Below are 6,000 nucleotides of genomic sequence, written 5' to 3' on the forward strand. Positions count from 1 at the left end.
GGAGAGAGATGAAAGGCTGGAGAGAGAGAGGAAGGGCTGGAGAGAGAGAGGAAGGGCTGGAGAGAGAGAGGAAGGGCTGGAGAGAGAGAGGAAGGGCTGGAGAGAGAGAGGAAGGGCTGGAGAGAGAGAGGAAGGGCTGGAGAGAGAGAGGAAGGGCTGGAGAGAGAGAGGCAGGGCTGGAGAGAGAGAGGAAGGGCTGGAGAGAGAGAGGAAGGGCTGGAGAGAGAGAGGAAGGGCTGGAGAGAGAGAGGAAGGGATAGGGAGACAGAAGAGGGATGGAGAGAGATGAAGGGATGGAGAGAGAGAGGAAGGGCTGGAGAGAGAGAGGAAGGGCTGGAGAGAGAGGAAGTGATGGAGAGAGAGAGGAAGGGCTGGAGAGAGAGAGGAAGGGCTGGAGAGAGATGAAAGGATGGAGAGAGGAAGTGATAGGGAGACAGAAGAGGGATGGAGAGAGATGAAGGGATGGAGAGAGAGAGGAAGGGATAGGGAGATAGAAGAGGGATGGAGAGAGAGAGAGAGGAAGGGATGGAGAGAGAGGAAGGGATAGGGAGACAGAGGAGGGATGAGAGAGAGAGAGAGAGAGAGAGACAGAGGAAGGGATGTAGGGGATGTAAGGGGATATAGAGAGACAGAGACTGAAGACATTAGTGACACATGGAAGGGGTTCTGACCATATTAGACCCCTGAGCTAAACCCAAGGTACAATGAATATTCAGGTCTCAGGGTCTCAGGGTCTCAGGGTCTCAGGTGTCTGGTCTCAGGTCTCAGGTGTCTGGTCTCAGGGTCTCAGGGTCTCAGGTCTCAGGGTCTCAGGTCTCAGGTCTCAGGGTCTCAGGTCTCAGGGTCTCAGGGTCTCAGGGTCTCAGGTCTCAGGTTTCAGGGTCTCAGGGTCTCAGGGCCTCAGGTCTCAGGTCTCAGGGTCTCAGGTCTCAGGTTTCAGGGTCTCAGGGTCTCAGGGCCTCAGGTCTCAGGTCTCAGGTCTCAGGGTCTCAGGGTCTCAGGTCTCACTTAGGTCTCAGGTCTCAGGGTCTCAGAGTCTCAGGGACTCAGGGTCTCAGGGTCTCAGGGTCTCAGGGTCTCAGGGTCTCAGGTGTCTGGTCTCATGTCTCAGGGTCTCACGGTCTCAGGGTCTCAGTGTCTCACGTCTCAGTGTCTCAGTGTCTCATGGTCTCATGGTCTCACGTGTCTCGTCTCAGCGTCTCACGGTCTCAGCGTCTCAGCGTCTCATGGTCTCATGTCTCACTTAGGTCTCATGTCTCATGTCTCAGTGTCTCAGTGTCTCAGTGTCTCAGGTGTCTGGTCTCAGGGTCTCAGGTCTCATGTCTCAGGGTCTCAGGGTCTCATGTCTCAGGTCTCAGGGTCTCAGGGTCTCAGGTCTCAGGTCTCACTTAGGTCTCAGGTCTCAGGTCTCAGGGTCTCAGGGTCTCAGGTGTCAGGTCTCAGGGTCTCAGGTCTCAGGCAGAGTCATTCCTCATGTAAGCATTCAGTTCCACAACATAGTAAACATGTCAGGCGTTACAGTGACAAGTGTGAATGAATGGACTTGTGACCTTACAAGACACAACTGATAGATAATAAAGGCTCAGTGCAGTAAAAAACTTGATTTTCATTGTGCTTTATATACACTTGCCATATCTTCAATTTAAGCCTACAAGAAAGTGTGTACCCTCAGGCCTGGAGAGAAGCAATTGTCATCCGCTACCTAAGAATAGTAAAGCCCCCTTAACTGGCTCAAATAGCCAACCAATCAGCCTGTTACCAACCCTTAGCAAACTTCTGGAAAAACTTGTTTGACCAGATACAATGCAATTTTACAGTAAATAAAATGACAACAGACTTTCAGCACGCTTATAGGGAAGGACATTCAACAAACACAGCAGTTACACAAATGACTGATGATTGGCAGAGCAAAATTTATGACAAAAAGATTGGGAGGGGCTGTTTTGTTAGACGTCAGTGTGGCTTTTGACATTATAGATCATAGTCTGCTGCTGGAAAAACATATGTGTTATGGCTTTACACCCCCTGATATATTGTGGATAAAGATGGGTGTTCTTCAATGGAAGCCTCTCCAACATAATCCAGGTAGAATCAGGAATTCCCCAGGGCAGCTGTCTAGGCCCCTTACTTTATTCAATCTTTACTAACGACATGCCACTGACTTTGAGTAAAGCCAGTGTCTATGTATGCGGATGACTCAACACTATATACATGTCAGCTACTACAGCGACTGAAATAACTGCAACACTTAACCTGTTAGGGCTAGGGGGCAGTATTGACACAGCCGGATAAAAAACGTACCCGATTTAATCTGGTTACTACTCCTGCCCAGTAACTAGAATATGCATATAATTATTGGCTTTGGATAGAAAACACCCTAAAGTTTCTAAAACTGTTTGAATGGTGTCTGTGAGTATAACAGAACTCATATGGCAGGCCAAAATCTGAGAAGATTTCATGCAGGAAGTGGCCTGTCTGAGAAGTAGTGTTTCATCTTGGCTCTTTTTATTGAAGACTGAGGATCTGTGCAATAACGTGACACTTCCTACGGCTCCCATAGGCTCTCAGAGCCCGGGAAAAAGCTGAATGATATCGAGGCAGGCTCTGGCTGAAACACATTATCGCGTTTGGCAAGTGGCCGCTCAGAGTACTATGGGCTTAGGCGCGTGCCCGAGTCGACCGAATGCTTTCTTTTCTTTTGTCTGTTTACCTAAACGCAGATTCCCGGTCGTAATATTATCGCTTTTTTATGAGAAAAATGGCATAAAAATTGATTTTAAACAGCAGTTGACATGCTTCGAAGTACGGTAATGGAATATTTAGACATTTTTGGTCACGAATTGCGCCATGCTCGCCACCCTTATTTACCCTTTTGGATAGTGTCTTGAACGCACGAACAAAACGCCGCTGTTTGGATATAACGATGGATTATTTTGGACCAAACCAACATTTGTTATTGAAGTAGAAGTCCTGGGAGTGCATTCTGACGAAGACAGCAAAGGTAATAACATTTTTCTTATAGTAAATCTGACTTTGATGAGTGCTAAACTTGCTGGGTGTCTAAATAGCTAGCCCTGTGATGCCGGGCTATCTACTGAGAATATTGCAAAATGTGCTTTCACCGAAAAGCTATTTTAAAATCGGACATATCGAGTGCATAGAGGAGTTCTGTATCTATAATTCTTAAAATAATTGTTATGCTTTTTGTGAACGTTTATCGTGAGTAATTTAGTAAATTCACCGGCAGTGTTCGGTGGGAATGCTAGTCACATGCTAGTCACATGCTAATGTCAAAAGCTGGTTTTTGATATAAATATGAACTTGATTGAACAAAACATGCATGTATTGTATAACATAATGTCCTAGGGTTGTCATCTGATGAAGATCATCAAAGGTTAGTGCTACATTTAGCTGTGGTTTGGGTTTATGTGACATTATATGCTAGCTTGAAAAATGGATGTCTGATTATTTCTGTCTGGGTACTCTGCTGACATAATCTAATGTTTTGCTTTCGTTGTAAAGCCTTTTTGAAATCGGACAGTGTGGTTAGATTAACGAGAGTCTTATCTTTAAAATGGTGTAAAATAGTCATATTTTTGAAAAATTGAAGGTTTTGCATTTCTAAGATATTTGAATAACGCGCCACGGGATTACACTGGCTGTTGAGTAGCCCATAGAGGTTAACAAAGAGCTGCACATAGTTTCAGAATGGGTGGCAAGGAATACATTTGTCCTAAATATTTAAAAAACTAAAGCATTGTATTTGGGACAAATCATTCAATAAACCCTAAACCTTAACTAAATCTGTAATAAATCATGTGGAAATTGAGCAAGTTGAGGTGACTAAACTGCTTGGAGTAACCCTAAATTGTAAACTGGATTGTAAACATTCATGGTCAACCTGTTCCTGACTGAGTCTGTAATACCAACATGTTTCAAGCAGACCACCATAGTCCCTGTGCCCAAGAACACTAAGGTAACCTGCCTAAATGACTATCGACCCGTAGCACTCACGTCTGTAGCCATGAAGTGCTTTGAAAGGCTGGTCATGGCTCACATCAACACATTCATCCTAGAAACCCTAGACCCACTCCAAACTGCATACCGCACCAACAGATCCACAGATGATGCAATCTCTATTGCACTCCACACTGCCCTTTCCCACCTGGACAAAAGGAACACTTATGTGAGAATGCTATTCATTGACTACAGCTCAGTGTTCAACACCATAGTGCCCTCAAAGCTCATCACTAAGCCAAGGATCCTGGGACTAAACACCTCCCTCTGCAACTGGATTCTGGACTTCCTGATGGGCCGCCCCTAGGTGGTGAGGGTAGGTAGCAACACATCTGCCACGCTGATCCTTAACACAGCGGCTCCTCAGGGGTGCGTGCTCAGCCCCCTCCTGTACTCCCTGTTCACTTATGACTGCACGGCCAGTTATGACTCCAACACCGTCATTAAGTTTGCCGATGACACCACAGTGGTATGCCTGATCACCGACAACAACGAGACAGCTTTAGGGAGGAGGTCAGAACTGCCATGTGGTGCCAGGACAACAACCTCTCCCTCAACATCATCAAGACAAAGGAGATGATTGTGGACTACAGGAAAAAGAGGACCGAGCACGAGAACGCCCCCATTCTCATCGACGGGGCTGCAGTGGAGCAGGTTAAGAGCTTCAAGATCCTTGGTGTCCACATCACCAACAAACTAACATGGTCCAAGCACACCATGACAGTCGTGAAGCGGGCACGACAAAACCTATTCCCCCTCAGGAGACTTAAAAGATTTGGCATGGGTCCTCAGATCCTTAAAATGTTCTACAGCTGCACCATCGAGAACATCCTGACTGGTTGCATCACTGCCTGGTATGGCAACTGCTCGGCCTCCGACCGCAAGGCACTACAGAGGGTAGTACGAACGGCCCAGTACATCACTGAGGTCAAGCTTCCTGCCATCCAGGACCTCTATACCAGGCGGTGTCAGAGGAAGGCCTTAAACATTGCCAAAAAATTGAAGGAATTTAGGAAGGCCCTAAAAATTGTCAAAGACTCCAACCACCCTAATTGTATACTGTTCTCTTTGCTACCGCATGTCAAGCGGTACCGGAGCGCCAGGTCTAGGTCCAAGAGGCTTCTAAACAGCTTCTACCCCCAAGCCATAAGAATCCTGAACATCTAGTCAAATGGCTACCCAGACTATTTGCATTGGCACCCCTCCCCTCTCCACACCACTGCCACTCTCTGTTGTCATCTATGCATTGTCACTTTAATTGACTCTACCTACATGTACATGCTACCTCAACTAACCGGTGCCCCCGCACACTAACCGGCACCCCCCTGTATATATTGTTATTTTTTACTGCTGCTATTTAATTACTTGTTACTTTTATCTCTTATTGTTATCCATATTTTTTTAAACTGCACTGTTGGTTGGGGGCTCGTAAGTAAACATTTCACTGTAAGGTCTACACCTGTTGTATTCAGCATTTCACTGTGAGGTCTACTACACCTGTTGTATTCAGCATTTCACTGTGAGGTCTACTACACCTGTTGTATTCAGCATTTCACTGTAAGGTCTACTACACCTGTTGTATTCAGCATTCCACTGTAAGGTCTACTACACCTGTTGTATTCAGCATTCCACTGTAAGGTCTACTACACCTGTTGTATTCAGCATTTCACTGTAAGGTCTACTACAACTGTTGTATTCAGCATTCCACTGTAAGGTCTACTACACCTGTTGTATTCAGCATTTCACTGTATGGTCTACTACACCTGTTGTATTCAGCATTTCACTGTAAGGTCTACACCTGTTGTATTCGGCACATGTGACTAATACAATTTGATTTGATTTGTAGGTTGACTGATGACCTGAACCAGGTTGCAGGCACTGGTTACAGTTTGAAGGGCAGCTTGACGAAAGCCAGTCAATATTTAGGTCACCCAGAAAATATAATTCTCTGTTGATCACATACATTATCAAGCATTTCCACAC

The 6,000-nt window shown here is 45.9% G+C and overlaps 1 protein-coding gene across 1 annotated transcript in view; it reads right to left on the minus strand.

The window, feature by feature from the left end:
• Positions 1-6,000, minus strand: part of dlgap3 (discs, large (Drosophila) homolog-associated protein 3) — a 399,103-nt gene that overhangs the window by 112,006 nt on the left and 281,097 nt on the right. The gene's annotated exons all lie outside the window — the stretch shown is intronic.

Source organism: Salmo salar, chromosome ssa14, assembly GCF_905237065.1.
Source record: "Salmo salar chromosome ssa14, Ssal_v3.1, whole genome shotgun sequence".
NCBI lineage: Eukaryota > Metazoa > Chordata > Actinopteri > Salmoniformes > Salmonidae > Salmo > Salmo salar.